The 19,841-nt window shown below is 43.4% G+C and overlaps 1 protein-coding gene across 1 annotated transcript in view; it reads right to left on the bottom strand.

The window, feature by feature from the left end:
- Window positions 1-19,841, bottom strand: part of PDS5A (PDS5 cohesin associated factor A) — an 831,005-nt gene that overhangs the window by 753,254 nt on the left and 57,910 nt on the right. The window lies entirely within an intron of this gene.

Below are 19,841 nucleotides of genomic sequence, written 5' to 3'. Positions count from 1 at the left end.
AACTACACACAAGTGACTGGAAAGTGGACAGTGATGGCCCACAGGCTTCGTGTATTTATATATCAGGATGGGGTGTGTAGGAAGTTGGCTCTGTATGCACTATTTCAAAGTAAGGAATAGTATGCACAGAGTCCAAGGGTTCCCCTTAGAGGTAAGATAGTGGCAAAAAGAGATAATACTAATGCTCTATTTTGTGGTAGTGTGGTCGAGCCGTAGGCTTATCAAAGGAGTAGTGTTAAGCATTTGTTGTACATACACACAGGCAATAAATGAGGAACACACACTCGGAGACAAATCCAGCCAATAGGTTTTGTTATAGAAAAATATATTTTCTTAGTTTATTTTAAGAACCACAAGTTCAAATTTTACATGTAATATCTCATTTGAAAGGTATTGCAGGTAAGTACTTTAGGAACTTTGAATAATTACAGTAACATACATACTTTTCACATAAAACACAAATAGCTGTTTTAAAAGTGGACAGTGCAATTTTCACAGTTCCTGGGGGAGGTAAAGTATTGTTAGTTTTAGCAGGTAAGTAAATTACCTACAGGGTTCAGTTTTGGGTCCAAGGTAGCCCACCGTTGGGGGTTCAGAGCAACCCCAAAGTTACCACACCAGCAGCTCAGGGCCTCAGGTGCAGAGGTCAAAGAGTTGCCCAAAACACATAGGCTTCAATGGAGAGAAGGGGGTGCCCCGGTTCCAGTCTGCCAGCAGGCAAGTACCCGCGTCTTCGGAGGGCAGACCAGGGGGGTTTTGTAGGGCACCGGGGGGGGACACAAGTCCACACAGAAAGTACACCCTCAGCAGCGCGGGGACGGCCGGGTGCAGTGTGCAAACAAGCGTCGGGTTCTCAGTAGGTTTCAATAGGAGACCAAGGGGTCTCTTCAGCGGTGCAGGCAGGCAAGGGGGGGAGCTCCTCGGGGTAGCCACCACCTGGGCAAGGGAGAGGGCCTCCTGGGGGTCACTCCTGCACAGAAGTTCCGATCCTTCAGGTGCTGGGGGCTGCGGGTGCAGGGTCTTTTCCAGCCGTCGGGAAATTAGAGTTCAGGCAGTCGCGGTCAGGGGGAGCCTCGGGATTCCCTCTGCAGGCGTCGCTGTGGGGGCTCAGGGGGGACAACTTTGGTTACTCACGGTCTCGGAGTCGCCGGAGGGTCCTCCCTGAGGTGTTGGTTCTCCACCAGTCGAGTCGGGGTCGCCGGGTGCAGTGTTGCAAGTCTCACGCTTCTTGCGGGGATTTGCAGGGGTCTTTAAATCTGCTCCTCTGTAACAAAGTTGCAGTTCTTTTGGAGCAGTGCCGCTGTCCTCGGGAGTTTCTTGTCTTTCTTGAAGCAGGGCAGTCCTCTGAGGATTCAGAGGTCGCTGGTCCTTGGTAAAGCGTCGCTGGAGCAGGTTTCTTTGGAAGGCAGGAGACAGGCCGGTAGGACTGGGGCCAAAGCAGTTGGTGTCTTCTTTCTTCTTCTGCAGGGGTTTTCAGCTCAGCAGTCCTCTTCTTCTTGTAAGTTGCAGTAATCTAAATTCTTAGGTTCAGGGAAGCCTTTAAATACTAAATTTAAGGTTGTGTTTAGGTCTGGGGGGTTAGTAGCCAATGGCTACTAGCCCTGAGGGTGGGTACACCCTCTTTGTGCCTCCTCCCAAGGGGAGGGGGTCACATCCCTAATCCTATTGGGGGAATCCTCCATCTGCAAGATGGAGGATTTCTAAAAGTTAGAGTCACTTCAGCTCAGGACACCTTAGGGGCTGTCCTGACTGGCCAGTGACTCCTCCTTGTTATTCTCATTATTTCCTCCGGCCTTGCCGCCAAAAGTGGGGCCCGTGGCCGGAGGGGGCGGGCAACTCCACTAGCTGGAGTGTCCTGCGGTGCTGGAACAAAGGGGTGAGCCTTTGAGGCTCACCGCCAGGTATTACAGCTCCTGCCTGGGGGAGGTGTTAGCATCTCCACCCAGTGCAGGCTTTGTTACTGGCCTCAGAGTGACAAAGGCACTCTCCCCATGGGGCCAGCAACGTCTCTAGTGTGGCAGGCTGCTGGAACCAGTCAGCCTACACAGATAGTCGGTTAAGGTTTCAGGGGGCACCTCTAAGGTGCCCTCCGTGGTGTATTTCACAATGAAATGTACACTGGCATCGGTGTGCATTTATTGTGCTCAGAAGTTTGATACCAAACTTCCCAGTTTTCAGTGTAGCCATTATGGTGCTGTGGAGTTCGTGTTTGACAGACTCCCAGACCATATACTCTTATGGCTACCCTGCACTTACAATGTCTAAGGTTTGGCTTAGACACTGTAGGGGCACAGTGCTCATGCACTGGTGCCCTCACCTATGGTATAGTGCACCCTGCCTTAGGGCTGTAAGGCCTGCTAGAGGGGTGACTTATCTATACTTGCATAGGCAGTGAGGCTGGCATGGCACCCTGAGGGGAGTGCCATGTCGACTTACTCATTTTGTTCTCACTAGCACACACAAGCTGGCAAGCAGTGTGTCTGTGCTGAGTGAGGGGTCTCCAGGGTGGCATAAGACATGCTGCAGCCCTTAGAGACCTTCCCTGGCATCAGGGCCCTTGGTACCAGAGGTACCAGTTACAAGGGACTTACCTGGATGCCAGGGTGTGCCAATTGTGGATACAAAAGTACAGGTTAGGGAAAGAACACTGGTGCTGAGGCCTGGTTAGCAGGCCTCAGCACACTTTCAATTCAAAACATAGCATCAGCAAAGGCAAAATGTCAGGGGGTAACCATGCCAAGGAGGCATTTCCTTACAGGGTGTCAAAGAAATATTTGGAATCTTAATTGGCGGCAGTACACCAAGGTGGGAATATGCTTGGGAAAATGGCATAGTACAAAGTTGGAGCAGCAAATTTATATAGTGGCACCAAAGATTAAAGAGGGTGGCAAACTAGAAGAGTACTACAATAGTCCGGTCAATCGGGGGATTAGAGAATGCACTGAATGTTATCAGGGGAAGTGTCTTAAGTATATTTAGTAACTGCAATCATGCTGCTGAGCAGGTATATCTGTTGGCTGCACTCTTGAAACAACCCTACTACTAAAATAGATTCCCCCAGTGGGACTGATCAATGTATGGCACGTGGGACTGATCAATGTATGGCATGTAGTCTTGTTCAGGAAAAGAAAGTATGAATTATCTTACTTACCCTGTAAGCATCTGTTCGTGGCATGTTGTGCTGTAGGTACACATGCTCAACATACTCCTGAAATCTTTTGTTTGGTCCGGAGTGGTGCAAGTTGTTTTTCTTTGAAGAAATGTTCAGTCACAAGATCGAGTGACTCCTCCTCTAGGTGATATCGACTCCTTTGTTAGATTGTTTTCCCACAGGCGGGTGAGAAAAGAGTGTAAGGATGGAAAGAATAAAGAAAGATGTCCATGCAAGAAATAAATACATACGTACAGATATATATATATAAGAAAATAATGTAACTGCAACTCCCACAGGTATCTGGGGAGAAGGAAGGGTGCATGTGAATCTACAGCACTACTTGATGAACAGACGCTTACAGGGTAACAATCCATTCGATGGCATGTGTGGCTTTAGATACACATGCTCTCCATTGACTGTAAAAGCAGTCCCGCCATAAAAGCGATAGCTAGCCTGTAGGAGTTGCAGCTGACTGGTAAAGTCTTTGTAGCACGGCCGGACGTACGCTGGCTTCTTGGTGTGCTAGCACATCCACACAGTAGTGTTTTGTGAAAGTGTCTGGTGTAGCCCGTGTAGCTGCCTTACAAATATTAGCTATAGGGATGTTTCCAAGAAAAACCATTGTAGCACCTTTTTTCATAGTCAAATGTGTTCTAGCAGTAACAGATACTGGTTTAGCATAACAAGTCTGTATACATTTAACTATCCATCTGGCTATGCTAGATTTGGATATTGGACTGCCTTTATGAGGTAGTGAAAAAGTCACAAAGAGCCGTTTAGTTTTCCTAAACTCTGTGGTTCCATCAGTGTAAAACTTGAGTGCTCTTAACCTCTAGAATGTGAAGGGCTCTTTTGGCAACAGAGTCAATTTTCGGAAAGTAGACAGGTAGTTAAGTGGACTGGTTTGTGTAAAACTGAGAAACCACTTTAGGTAAGAACGTTCTGTGAAAGCCTTAATGGCTGAAATTCTGAAGAAGGAAATATGTTGCCTGTTCTGTAGATATGCAGCTGTGACATATAGGCAAATTGAAATGTAGACTAGATCGGCTTTTTTGTAAACAGACCAAATAAACACTCTTGAAAGTAGCACTCATGGGGTCAAAACGTTTGGGCTGACAGTAGCAAACAAAATGTTTCCATTTTGCAGCATAACAGGCTCTTGTTGTGGGCTTACAGGGTTCCCTGAGAAATGTCCATATATTACAAAGGCAAGCCTAAAGAAAAAAAAAAAATCCACTGACCTCAGGGTTGAGTGATTTGGGGTCTGGATGTCTGAATTGTCCTTGGTTTTGAGTGAGAAGGTCTGGCCTGTTGGGAAGCTTCTCGTGGGGGGACTACCAAAAGGTCCATAAGTGTGGTGAACCATAGCTGACGCGCCCAAGTGGGAGCTATAAGGGTCATGGTGGGAGATGTTTGTATGATCCTCCGAACCAGAAATGGAATGAGAGGGAGAGGTGGAGAAGTGTAGGCAAATATCCCTGACCAATTAATCTATAGAGCGTTGCCCTTGGATAGAGATCATGGATACGTGAAGGAGAAGCTTGGGCATTTTGCGTTTTCTGGTGTGGCAAAAATGTCCATGTAAGGAGTTCCCCATTTTGAAAAGTATGACTGAAGGACTTGTTGGTGGAGTTCCCACTTGTGGACTTGTTGCTGCATCCTGCTGAGCAGGTCAGTAAAGTAATCGTCCAACCTAGAGGGATACTGTGCCACCAGGGGGGGGGATGTGGTGGTGGAGGACCCACTTCCATATTGTTTGAGAGAGTTGTGATAATTGAGGCGAGTCTGGTGGTCTAACACTAGTTCTCCCACGTGACCCTGTGACCACTGACGAGACTGACATTGCTGCAGAGGATGCATGTAAAGTCTGGCATGGGAAAATATGGAGGTACAAGACGGCATCATCCCCAGCAGGTGCATAATGGTCCTGACTGTGTAAGTATGGTTCTCCTTAAATTGAGGAAGCAGAGCCTCAAAGTTCTGGAAACGATCCAGGTTGGGGTATGCTAACCTTAGCTCCGCATTCAAGACTGCCCCTAAATAAGGTTGTACCTGAAGAGGCTTAAGATGAGATTCGGAAATGTAGAGAGTGAAACCTAAGTTGTGAAGGAGGTCCACTGTGAACTGAGTGTGTTGTTGGCACTGGTGTAACACACTGGCCTTGACGATCCAGTAATCAAGGTAGGGGAACACAGGTATGTTTTGCATTCTCAGGTGTGCGGCAGCTACCGCTACGCACTTTGTGAAGACTCTGGAAGTGGCAGCGACTCCATGAACTGGTAGTGTTTGCGACTCCATGAACTGGTAGTGTTTGCCAGCAATGACGGACCTTAAATATTTCCGATGTGCAGGGTGAATTGGAATATGAAAGTAGGTGTCCTTTACACCTAGAGCGGTCATAAAGTCACCTTGCTGCAGGAGTGGAATAACATCCTGAAGGGTGACCATGTGGAAGTGTTCTGAGAATGTATTTGTTTTTGATGGACAGAGGTCAAGTATCGGCCTGAAAGAGTTGTCTTTTTCATGAATGAGGAAGTGTAGGAAGTATACTCCTGTTCCTGTAGTGGAACTAGCTCAATAGACCCTTTGAGAAGAAGGGATTGGACCTCTTGTTTGAGAAGGGTCAGGTTTTCCTGAGAACTCGTGAGTGCAAGGGGGAATATCAGGAGTGGTTGTAAGCTCCAAACAACCAAGTTTGCTAATGAAGAGTACCCTCTTGTCCGTGGTAATCTTGTCCCAGTGTGTGAAAAAGTTAGTCTTACCACGACAGGTGTAGGATGGGTGGGGCAGTGGAGGAGCAGTGCGAGGTGGTCTTTTCTCTTCCCCTATTACTAGTACTTCTGTAAGAGCCTCTGCAGAAACCTCTAGAACAGGTGAATTGAGGCTGTCTAGAATGGGGGGGGGGGGGCACCTCAGAGGTGGAGGGGTTTGTAGGAACCTCTGAACCCAGGGCAACAAAAAGTGCCACTTTGTGTAGCAGAATGAAGGGCACCCATGGCCTTAGCGGTGTCTATATCTTTTCTAAGTTTCTTAAGTGTGGTGCCTACTTTAGGCCCAAACAGATGCTCCTTATCAAAGGACATTTTAAGAACTGCCTGCTGGAACTCTGGTTTAAAACCAGAGCAACACAGACAAATATGTCTTCAGAAATGGATGCTGGTATTAATGCCGTGGGCTGCTGTGTCAGAGGCATCCAGGCTGCACCAAATTGAGTTGTTAGAAATCATCTGCCTCACTGCAACTAACTGTTGTCTCGTTTTACGCAGCTCATCTGGTAAGATCTGTGGGAGCTCCTCCATTTTATCCCAGTGAGCATGGTCATACCGGGCTAACAAGGCTCAGGAGTTGGCGAAACACAAATGATTTGCGGCCTGTGTAGCGACTCCCTTACCGGCAGCATTGATCTGGTTACTCTCTTTCTCAAAAGGAGGAGAGTCCCCAGTGGCATGACTATTGGCTCACTTATGAGCTGTGGTAGCTACCGTAGAGTCAGGTGGAACATGAGTCCTAATGTAGAGAGTGTCTGAAGGAACTGGCTTATATTTCTTATCAATCCTTGGAGTGATAACCCTAGAGCTGACAGGTTCTTTAAAGATCTCCTCTGCATGGCGAAGCATGCCAGGAAGCATAAGGTGACATTGTATGTCCCTGTGAGTGGTAGTCAGTTTACCGAAAAGGAAATGCTGTTCGATGGGGTCCTGATGCAGCTCGACGTTATAGAACGCAGCTGCCCTAGCTACTACCCACTTGTATGAGGTAGTGTCCTCTGGTGGTGAGGGGAGCGCATAGTCGAGGTCTGGGTCATGAGGGAGTAGGGTCAGGATCATGAGCATCCCAATTGTGTTGTCGAGTCCCTCCTAAAACCCAGTGGAAAACAAAGGAGAATCCTGGGGTGTGTAATCTTCCAAGGGGGGGGGGGGGTGAAGTGGGAGAATGGGGAGGGGATGCGGTAGAGGTGAAAAAGGAGGCAGAGGAAGAGGAGGAGTAGGTGGAGGAAGGGGTGGTGGAGAAAGTGTATGTTGAGGACTGGTAGTCTTGCCCTTGGACCTCTTTCTGGCTTGTAGAGAACATTTAAAGCCTCCTAGAAAGAGTCCGCTTGAGGAGAACAGGAGAGGAAGGGATGACAATCCAGCCTATACTCTCCTGTATTTGGAGGCAGTGCTGACAAGCGTCCATACTTTCCAAGATGGGACTCCACTGAAGAAGGGGTAGTGAATGATTTCGGCTCCTGTGATTTCATCACCAAAGATTTTGGTCGGAGCGGTTTGGTCGGCCCTCAAGTGGAGACCAATGGTGTTGGATAAGTGCAGAGGCTCGAATTGAAAGAGATGATCTCTCATCCGAGGAGAATGAGGTTGATGCGGAGGACAGAGTCTATGACTTCAAAGATGGTTTTGGTGCCAAGCCGGAGGGTGGGGCATCCGAAGTAGCCTTTCGGTACAGACCATACCCTTGTGGCAGAGGCAGACCAGCAACTTAAAGAAGGGGTTGATTTTTCTTTATTTACAGTTTTATGGTGGGTGGGGTCACAGTACTCACATGCTGGGCCGAGGTGTTTTTATGGCTTTCGATGTCTAACTGGACATCTGAGCTGTCCTGAATGGAAAGCGCCTCTCCCTCCTGTGCAACATCCTCATGAATGTGCTCTTCTCCAAAGATGTCCAAAGGTGTTGGCTGGTGTCCTGTGGGACACTTCCAACCAAGGTGCCCTTCAGTCCTGAAAAGTATTCTTGGAGCAGAAGGACTCACAGGCATCGTATTCAGCCTCTCTTTAATCCAGGGAGAGGCAGAGGTTGCATACGAGATGCTGGTCAGTGTGCGGAAATTTGGCATGGCACCAAGGACAGAAGCAGAATGGAGTCTGGTCCATCAAAAAAGTATTTCCTTGGGTACTGTGAAGAAGGTAGGCCTGGGGTGGGTGCTGGCGCCCCAAGGGTGGGTGGGCAGAGCTCGAACAGACGAACCAAAGAGCGATAAGATGAAAAAAGCAAGAGCGAGAACAATACCGTCAAAACAGGAAAGATTCAGAGTAAAATCGAACCGAAAGATGGAGTGAATGCACATCCAAACCAGACGGCGGAGAGAAAACAATCTAACAAAGGAGTCGATGCCCATGCGCAATATCACCAAAAGAAGGATCTCGTAACTCAGAACCTTTCTTTTAAGAAAAACAACTTCCAACACAAAATGGCAGGAGTATGGAGAGCATGTGTATCTACAGCCACACATGACATCGAACTAACTATTCTTATTTGCATCACCCACATTCACACAAAGACTAATTTTTAATCCCCACAGCAGCACTGCCACATACAGTAGGAAGCCAGCAACGTAGTTTACAGAATGTAAGGGAACCATATACAGGGAGTGCAGAATTATTAGGCAAATGAGTATTTTGACCACATCATCCTCTTTATGCATGTTGTCTTACTCCAAGCTGTATAGGCTCGAAAGCCTACTACCAATTAAGCATATTAGGTGATGTGCATCTCTGTGATGAGAAGGGGTGTTGTCTAATGACATCAACACCCTATATCAGGTGTGCATAATTATTAGGCAACTTCCTTTCCTTTGGCAAAATGGGTCAAAAGAAGGACTTGACAGGCTCAGAAAAGTCAAAAATAGTGAGATATCTTGCAGAGGGATGCAGCACTCTAAAAATTGCAAAGCTTCTGAAGCGTGATCATCGAACAATCAAGCGTTTCATTCAAAATAGTCAACAGGGTCGCAAGAAGCGTGTGGAAAAACCAAGGCGCAAACTAACTGCCCATGAACTGAGAAAAGTCAAGCGTGCAGCTGCCACGATGCCACTTGCCACCAGTTTGGCCATATTTCACAGCTGCAACATCACTGGAGTGCCCAAAAGCACAAGGTGTGCAATACTCAGAGACATGGCCAAGGTAAGAAAGGCTGAAAGACGACCACCACTGAACAAGACACACAAGCTGAAACGTCAAGACTGGGCCAAGAAATATCTCGAAACTGATTTTTCTAAGGTTTTATGGACTGATGAAATGAGAGTGAGTCTTGATGGGCCAGATGGATGGGCCCGTGGCTGGATTGGTAAAGGGCAGAGAGCTCCAGTCCGACTCAGACGCCAGCAAGGTGGAGGTGGAGTACTGGTTTGGACTGGTATCATCAAAGATGAGCTTGTGGGGCCTTTTCGGGTTGAGGATGGAGTCAAGCTCAACTCCCAGTCCTACTACCCGTTCCTGGAAGACACCTTCTTCAAGCAGTGGTACAGGAAGAAGTCTGCATCCTTCAAGAAAAACATGATTTTCATGCAGGACAATGCTCCATCACACGCGTCCAAGTACTCCACAGCGTGGCTGGCAAGAAAGGGTATAAAAGAAGGAAATCTAATGACATGGCCTCCTTGTTCACCTGATCTGAACCCCATTGAGAACCTGTGGTCCATCATCAAATGTGAGATTTACAAGGAGGGAAAACAGTACACCTCTCTGAACAGTGTCTGGGAGGCTGTGGTTGCTGCTGCACGCAATGTTGATGGTGAACAGATCAAAACACTGACAGAATCCATGGATGGCAGGCTTTTGAGTGTCCTTGCAAAGAAAGGTGGCTATATTGGTCACTGATTTGTTTTTGTTTTGTTTTTGAATGTCAGAAATGTATATTTGTGAATGTTGAGATGTTATATTGGTTTCACTGGTAATAATAAATAATTGAAATGGGTATATATTTTTTTTTGTTAAGTTGCCTAATAATTATGCACAGTAATAGTCACCTGCACACACAGATATCCCCCTAACATAGCTAAAACTAAAAACAAACTAAAAACTACTTCCAAAAATATTCAGCTTTGATATTAATGAGTTTTTTGGGTTCATTGAGAACATGGTTGTTGTTCAATAATAAAATTAATCCTCAAAAATACAACTTGCCTAATAATTCTGCACTCCCTGTACAGGTAGTCCAGACAGCCCTTATTAGTTTACAGGGGTTAAATAATATTTCCAAATGCTCTCTTTTGTGGTAGCGTGGGCAGGACGTTTAGGCTTATCAGAGGGTAATGCTAAGCATTTGCTGAACAGAGACACAATAACTGACGCATTTAAGAAGAAACTCAAGCCCAGGATTAAAACATTTATTTTTATAGCATGTTTGAACACCAGAAACACTTTAAAGAAGATTAAGTATAGTTGCAGTTTATCAATTTTTGCAAGTAACTCCTCAATCATGTGCTTTTACGCGGTAAAGGACTTCCTTTGGTCAATACCAGTCAGCCAGCACATTACAGGACTAGTAGGTTTTAGGGGGGGGGGGGCAGAAACTCTAAGGTGCCCTCTGGGCTCATGTCATAATAAATCCAAGGCTGGCATCAGTCTGGATTTATTAAGATAAGATGCTTGATGCCAAACACCAAAGGTTTCAGTGAAGCCATTACGTAGCTGCATAACTCGTGTTGACCAATGCCCGGTACATAACTTAAGATGGCTTCCCTGTTCACTTATGTCTATGTAGTTGAACTCGATGTAGTTGAACTCGACATCACAGGGCCATATCTGCTCATGCAGATTTGTCCACACATCCAATATAAAGCACCCTGCCTGATGGCTCCAAGGCCTTCTGTAGGTTTGACTTGCATATATTATGTGACTGGGGCATGACAAAATGTCCCTCAAAAAATAAGCAGCAATTTGTCAGACAATATAGCCCGACATTTGACCTCCGTGTTTAAAGTGGAGCAAATGTGACAAGACAAATACAGAATTTGAAGTCACCTTTATTGCTTGGACTTTTGCAACCCAACAAAAATCAGTTTGCAATCTAGAGTTTGGGGTGTGCTGGTCTATATACTTCTCACCTGAAACATCACTCCAGGGTGTTATCAAACAGGTGAAAGTATTAGCTTTTGTCTACAAAATTAACTGATAAATCAAATCTTCAACTTTTCTTTCCCTCCTCAAGTGTTATCACACATTGAAGAAACACACTCTTTTAGATAGGTAATGGGGCATATAAGATATTGCCACATTAAAAATGCACCTAAAGTAGTAGCTTTGTACTGAGTGAATAACTTACCTACCCCCAAAACCCACAAACTGTGAAAATTGTGAAAAAAAGAAACATTTTAACGCAAGTCCAAAGATGTAGACTTCTTGGGTCAGTGAAAATAAACATCCCATCATGGCTAATCCAAGCTTTGCCTCTATCAATTGACTAGACAATTATGGCCCAGATGCGGAAGTTAATATAAAAATGTAGACATGGTAAAGCAATCTGCTGCATTAACCTAGAATAAAAGGGTAAATGGCGATACATATATCAAGTTTGCATGCAGTGAACACTAGACAGTTCCTGAAATCTTTGGCATGTTTTAGGTGAATTATGTTTTTTTTGTCCAGTAGCCTGTTCACAGGAAAATAGTTCAAAAAGACGCAGGACAACAAATGAACAAGGGTAGAGTGGTCCCAAACAGAGATGGATAAAACAGACACATGGACAAGGTTACTGTGGTCAGGACCAATAAATATAGGCCTCTTACTGTTAAGGAGTTTTCAGGTTAATACCGCCTTATAAATCTCAAGAGCCAGAGATCGTTCCGACCATATATAGTATGTTGCAATATTCTTACCATAGAAACGTGAAGCACTGCCCTTTGATCTTGAACCTGAGGGATAAGACGGCCTCACCAAGTAAGAAAGGTATATGTTAAATCAGGGTCTAGGGCCTGCATAGTGCATTTAATTAGGCAAAAAACTCAGCACCTCTGTCTGAATGGTTTCAAAAGCTGTGGGCCCTTCTGCAACAGAACTGCCATCTGGCAATCTGAACACCCCACACATGAAATCTGAAGGTATGTGAAAGCTAGTATTGGAGGTTATGTACTAAGGTCATTAGAAACGTGATGTGGAGAGCAAGAAGCCTCTTCCACTAAAGGGATAAGTGGCTCACTCAGAAATACAGTATCTGTCCCTTCTCAACATGGAGGTGAAACTTCTCACAAAGACCTTGCCTTGGCAAAACAAGCTTGTGAAATTATTGTCAAATATTATCCACCATGACCAGATGGGCCACATGCCATAGTATTAGAGGAGTCTACAATGCTTTGGCCCTAAAAGATTAACGCCTGGGGAGGCCCACGGCGGTACTCTTGGCAGATATAGACAAGGGGTTGACTATCAGCTGGGACCATCTATTTGTCCTGGGCCCCAGATTTCTTTCCTATGTTCGGCTACTATATACTACCTGTCGGCAACGGTACGGATTGCAGGCTCAATATCAGAGCCATTCCTGATCTGTTGAGGCACGAGACAGGGGTGTCCTATTTTATTTGCGCTGGCCATGGAGCCGTTGGCTGTCCGGGTCCGGATGGATGCCCAGGTGAGACGCTTCGAGTGAACTGTGGACGTGTCTGAGACTCACTTTATGCGGCCGATGTTCTGTTTTTCCTTACTCACCCAGAGACCTCACAGCCATGCATTCTACAAATTATGTGTACCTATGGTGAAATGTCTGGCCTCTATATGAATGGCTCAAAATTTGTAGTGTTTTCGGTGGCCGGCCATGCGGGGACAGCAGACTTGGTGGTGGGACTGATGCTAGTCGATGGTGACTTCACATATTTGGGAGTGTATATCTCCCCAGACGCAGCCCTGTTGTGGTCTCAACCCGGCATCAGCACTAATGCAGATAAAGGAGGAGGTGTGGGTAGGATTGCTCCTGCCACCGTTGCTGATGGGTAGATAGGCAATCTTCAAGATGGTCTCCCTACACCTCTTGCTGTATCGGCTGAAGATTTATCTATATTCTATCCCAAGTCATGGTTCCAACAGATTAACACCAATTTCAGCGCGGGGGGCTTCGAGGGGGGGTGTGTTAAGAGTATTGCAGCTGCTAATGTATTCTCCTATTATTCCGCATCTCATCTCCTAGTCATCACCGATTGTCGGTATGGCCGGCAGCGTGATCAAGCATATACCATTGAGAAATGGGTGACACAATCCTGTCAGACTGGAAAGGGGGAGGGTCCCCTCCATTGGCAACACAGACAGTCCTAGCTGTCTGGATGCGCTGCTTGCAACAGATGGGATAGTGGGGGAAACTGACTGGGGGATGCCACTGTGGCAGGGCAACATGTTCTAAAAGATTGCTCAGCTCAAAGGCTTTCGGATGTGGTATAATATCAGAATCTCCACCCCTGGAGATGTAGTGCGTGGCACAGTCCTGAAATCATTCCAGGAGCTGCAGACTGAATACCAACTGCCCGCAGCCTATTCCATCGCTATCTGCAGCTTCTTACTAAATACATTGGTCCTTTATCGAAAATTGAATCCACTGGAAGGTAAGCTCCTCAAGGGGGATATTATCAGTCCTAGGTCACGAACAGCTCAAAATTAACTGCCTGCGCTCAGCGCAGCTTGGGAGGCCAATATAGACACACTTGATGACAATGACTAGACTGAGGCCTTGGGAGTGCCCCGAAGCACAGCAATTTCAGCGCGCCTCCAGCTGATCTAATTGAAATACTTCATAGAGCTTACTACATGAGGCATCACTTGTGGCTCAAGGGGGCGATAGACTTCCCTATGTGCCTCCAATGTAAGGCCAATGAGGGTACTTTTATACATACAGTGTGCAGTTGTGTGGCGCTGGATGGTTTATGGCAAGGGGTGGCATCATACCTGGGGGAGGTTCTCTCTTGGAAAATTCCACTAGACCCAAAAATGGTTCTTCTCTAGACAGCATAGGAAGTTACAGATACAAACAATTTTGTTCCTGGGTTTTACTCTGGCGAAAAGGGATATAGCCAGTATATGGAAAGCTAATGTGCCTCCAACTCTTGGGGAGTGGAAAAGGGGCTGGATCACTGCATGGGGGGTAGAAATTGCTGTATATCAGGCGACAGGGTACCCCAAAAAAACAGCCTTAAATGTGGCAGAGGTGGGCCGATTACAGGGATATTGTTTTAGAACCTGTTGGCTCTGCTGATTCCCTCTTCAAAGAGGACGTTTGGAGATGCAGTGCTGCAAAACAAGGGGATGATGTATGCAACTAATATTTACCATGCATGATGTTATATGGTATTTGAATGGGGTGGGTGGGTATCACTGGACCTTATTTTTTTTGTTTTTCCTTTTGGGTATACTCATTCAACGTCCTGTATGTACTTCGCGACCCATGTGGGCAATTTTTTTTCTTTTTTTTTTTAAATAAAATCCGTTTAAAAAAAATAAAAAACAAAGACAATATTTGGGAAAGCAAAGCTGTTGACATGGAAATTATGGTACCTAATAAGGTGAACTGACTAGAGGATAATTTTTCGATCATGGGGAAAAGAGGGCTGGGATGTTCTCTTTTTTGGGGTGTTAATTGAGCTAATGTAATGAGTATTAGCTACAAATCAACAAGACAACCGGTTTGTAATGTTCTCTTTATATTCTTTATTCTGGAAAAGTAACAGGTGTTTCATGGATGGAGGACAGCTTCAGAAATGCTAGATACACAGTGCATTTTCGAGGTGATGGGAGCTACTATTAGGGAGGAGCACATTCAAACTCTGTTCACTATTGTTGATCACCTCTTGAAAACCAAGCTACACATCTGCTGCATTGTAGATGTTTCAGAGAAGAGAGATAGAGAACACAAAACCATTAGGCACTGTATCCAAGAATGTTAATTTATTAATTGACCTGGTTCGAGGGGGTTGTAATCCATAAATTGTTCGATAGGAAATCATAGACTTAATTTATAAAATGAATTAAGACTAGAAGGTGGCCATTAACATAATTTTAGACACATCAATACATTGTTTGTTAGTGCAGACTGTCTGGCCAGAGGAAAAAAGGGTGTTCTTTTGATACCAAGGGCTACAAACTGTATTAAAAGGACATCTTGGCACAAGTGGTAAAACCCTGCAACTTTCTTACCCTTTTGTTATGACGAGTTTAGTAATATCTGAAAAGAATAGATCAAATCTGTAACCCCCATAAAGTAGTAATGATTGCAAGAACGATTTCTAACCAGGAGAACACTATCTTGTAGTTGACTGTATGCAGGAGGAAAAGTAGGCTACTGGGTTCATTAGGAAGCTCACAGTTGCAGACTCCACCTCCTTTTTGTTAGACAAAAATCAAGGTAAATTGAGAATGTTCAAAGACTATAAAGGTCTCAATATAGCTATAATAAATAATTGTCACACGTTGCCATTATCTTTTTGGCAGATTAGATTTTAAATGGTAGCCTATTAAAGGATCACAAATGAGGTTATAATTTAGTCAAATAGTCTGAGTGGGTGATGAATGGAAAACTGTATTACGCACAGAATTTGGGTTGGAGAAATACCAGGTAGTGCCTTTCACATTGCAACGCTCCAGCGTTTCAATATAATGATGATGAAGTATGGAAAGGATATTTGCATGTGTTTGGAACTTCTAGTCATCCTTTTGATTTGGTCAGACTCCTTGGATACACACATCACATGTTAAGGCAAATCTACAATGATTCCTTAGAGGATGCTTCCTACCATACTATGGGATTTGTTTTAATCTCCAAGAAATGCAAACACTAGATATGTGCACCCAGAAGCTTATATTTCTAAAACATCATCATCATCAGCACAGTTAAACTACAAGCTCACAGATAGAGAACTTCTAGCCTTTGAGAGATCTTTTGAGGAATGTTGACATTACTTATTAGGGGGCAAGCGCTATAGAATTGTATACTGAACACAGAATTCTATAACATTAAATCATGGACCTTGTTCTTTTCAGACGCTTTTGTGATACTTTGCATACCAGGTCCTAATAATGAAAAAATTGATGCTTTAAAATGACAAGGTCAAACTGAAAGTGAGAATCAGTTGGCAGACTAGCGGTTATTAATTTTGTCCTCTACAATTTCAAATGATCGTTCCACTGCCTTAATTAGCAAATAATCATTTTAGATGAAAGTATGTACAGAAAGTCAACCAGTAGCAAGAAGACTTGGTTAAAAAAGCAAGAAGATGGGCATGAAAAAGATGTATCAAAGTAAAAAAAAGAAGAAAAAAAAAAAAAACTATATTTACTAAAGATTCAGTTAAGAAAAAAGGCTATGAATTGACTCCAAGATTCAAGGGTTGCTGGGCATCCTGGAATAGCTGACTTTAGAAGCAGTAAGACAGCATTCTTTTTGGTTAGACAATTTTCTGATGTCAAGAGGTATATACAAACATGGTATATTTCTCATCAGATTGAGAGTTTTCACAGTAAACCCATTGGATTATTTAAACATTTGCCTGTTGCTCTTAGACTTTACCTTGGAATACAGTACTGAAGCACAATACCCCAAAATTTAGGGCTGCATGGCAATTCCAGTGGTGAGGTACCATATGAATAAAATGGGTCACCTTATACGCTTGCCTGGGTTACCCACTTCTAGAGAGCTGGCACAACTTTTTGACAAACATTTTTTTGACTGCATGTTGTTCTACAGGTTGAGACTACTGATGGAGGTTATGAATTTATTTTTAAAAATCTGGTCCATCTTGCGTAAAGAGCTAGAAAAAAAAAAAAAGACAGTTACTTTAAAGCTTGTTAAAATACAGCTGGGAATGCAGAAGTGTTCTAAAAACGAATTATGCTGAGAAAACAAGATTTTTCAACTTGGATTCCCGTGATGAGAAATTTAAACAAATTTTAATCCTGTGATGAGAAATGTTTACATTTTTCGTGATGCGAATGCTTACACTGGACACAAAAATGTTTATACATAACCTATTACAAGTTCAAGGTAAGTAACAGATTGGAATAGATTTATGAATTGCCAAAACGGGACAAGGAAAACATTAATGCCTGATAAATAGTTTTAATGATTCTTAGTGTAATATGAAAAGTAAGCTCATCAGAGTGCAGACGGCATAGTTCAGAGGCATTACATAGTTATCTTGTTAATGGGGAAAGGTACTGATGAAGATGTATCTGATTTATTTGTATCACACGGTGGCTTTAGGTACCAACTGTGATCTGTAGACATTAGTACCCAGAAGCTGTGATAAGCAAGAGCAACTGAGTCTAGTGCCTCTTTTCGCTCTTATCCATTTCCCTTTCCCTGGTTCTACTTCTGGCCTTAAATTATCATTTTAAGTGGTTAATGGTAGTGGGAGACCATAGTGAAGTGCTCTCGTATTTCAAGGTTAGTGCTTTCTTGCACCATTTAAGAGTTAGGTCATCAAGCCACATCTGCACTGAGTAAACAGTGCAACTGCACCCTGTCCCTGCAACTAAATGCAATCATATTGCAGCCACTGTGTGCCTATGTAAATAATGAATATTTGGTATTTAGGAAAACGGGTACCTAGAAACATGCCTTTTACATCTTAGAAGCAGCTTTTTGAGGCATAGGAGTGTTTGTTCCAAACTGATTGGACATAGTGTTGCCCCTACAACACAGATTCTACATTACTCAATTAGTAAGTGGAACTACAATTAATAGATCTGACGGACCAGGCGCACTGGATTGGTTTCACACCCAAAACTGGTTACAATTAATCTATATGAGCACTTTGGCACTACAGAAAACACAATAAGCCATTTGAGTACCTTTAAATAATATAAAAAGGTACACAATCACTATAAGTTAAAGTATATACAAGCACAATGATTAAATAAGAGAAACTATATTAAAGGCCCATTTTTCTTTCCGTGCAGAACACAAAGACAGATTGCTTAGTCCGATAAGACCCATGTAAATGTGGTTGGGTTGACATGTCAACCTCCGGCTGTAATGTGGTTAGGCCTTTCACAGATTATTCCTAATTTGTAGGATTTCCCGTATGATGAACTGGTTATACACTTGATGTTAAGGTGACTTAATGCTTATTCATAAGAATACCAATATTTTTACCCTAGGAGCACTGCATTTCTACACCTTTGTGCATCAATACACCAAGTATGTTTTGTAACGAGTCTCTTGTTTTTGCTTACCAACTGAATGTGCTGTTGCATGAAAAATAAGGAGGCACAATCCTTTTATGTCAACCTATAAAGCAAGCATACTGGACACTAGAGTGTGCTTTATCTGTAAATGTGTCATTTTGTTTTAAGAACCCGCTTGGATACATGTGAATTATCATGCACTGCAGGAGGAACAGAACCACCTGGAGATACTTTCATAGTTGCTGCTCAATAGAGAACTATCATTAAGCCAATTCTAATTTGACAAAGCCTGCACATATTGAAATTAATAGGGCACAGTTCTAAAGTTTGTATCTGTATAGAATGAGATTTTGACGTGCAGTTTTAACATATATGTTAGAATGACTGATGGAAGAAAAAAGATTAAATGTTCTGAGAATGTTGAATAATATAAATTCATCCAACCAAACTGTCAATTATTCTTTTCCTCTCAATCCGCCTGGTGTGAACGTCTGTACATGAATAATTCATAACTGTAGTGTGGCCTATCGTAGAGTTATGTTTATAAGGACTAAATTCACCAGTTTATCATTCTTCTGAGATTAGGTCTATTACTTGTTGTGATGTTTATGTACATGTTTATTTACTAGGCTATAATACATTTATGTTTTTCGTATACGTTATTGACATGAAATTTGCACAATTCATCTAGTTGCTTTACTAATAGAATGTGTGATTTTAAGTGGATTTAGGTCAGTTTGTGGTTTTTTAGAAGGTACCCAAGGAGGTTTTTTGGTAATTTGGTTAATTCGGTCCCCTTGGTTTGTGGGGTTGCTCCCTTTTGTCCATTTTGTATGCGCTCCTTGGGCACGAGTCCTGGTGAGCAGGCTGCTCTCAAGGCTTTCCCCACATAGAGTGGGAGCACAAGACAGTGATAGCCTTTGTCCCCTCTGTCACCTCCCGCCCCTAACCAGTCCCTTGCTTTGCCCTAGTCAAGGAACAACTCACAAAGTATACACAGTAGAACCACAGGTCTGCGGCTATTGTTAGTCATTCAAGAACACTTCTTATATAGCCAAGTCTAGTGCAGTTTACTGATGCCAAAGCGCTTTCCATCATGAGAGGCCCCACACATCCAAAAAAAAAAAAAATTACACTAACTTGCATCTAACAGAACCAACTAGGAAACAGAACACAGATGTAACACTTTAGTGAGAAACTTGCACAGAAGCACATAACATTCTAATTAGAACACTGCATAAGGAAAAAAAAAAAAATAGCAATTTATCTGTTTGATGGTTTATCACAACCTAATAACTGCACTCCAATCAATTCATCTACGACTGCAGAACTTTAATTTTATTTTTCTTACACCTCAAAGGTCAGACCAACATGCAGAACAGCTCACCGAATTGAATATTTTACACGATTACAGCAAAAAAAAAAAAAAAAAAAAAAAGAAATGCTCATGTTATCTAACAGGATGTTATCAACATTAATAAAGAACCAAACACCACCACAAAATAGCGTAACAGTACATGATAGACATTTCTACACAGGCCCACCATAGTACAGGGGTATGACATATAGAAGACTAGCTCTAAACTCCAAAAAGCAAAAAAACTCTAAAACGGATGTTATGTCCGGACCAGTTAAATTCTAATTTACTCTAACTGAATAGAACCCATAAGACAAACCTCACAAAATCTTTTTATGCACATTGCATCCACACAATATAGCTGCCAAAATGTTTCACAACTGAACAGCACATACCCCTCAGACATTCATCTTCGAACAAATAAAAGTTAGTTGAAATAGATCATATGCCC

Source organism: Pleurodeles waltl, chromosome 1_2 (assembly GCF_031143425.1).
Source record: "Pleurodeles waltl isolate 20211129_DDA chromosome 1_2, aPleWal1.hap1.20221129, whole genome shotgun sequence".
NCBI classification, from domain to species: Eukaryota; Metazoa; Chordata; class Amphibia; order Caudata; family Salamandridae; genus Pleurodeles; species Pleurodeles waltl.
Note: the sequence above shows the minus strand (reverse complement) of the source record. Positions and strands in the feature narration are given on the sequence as shown.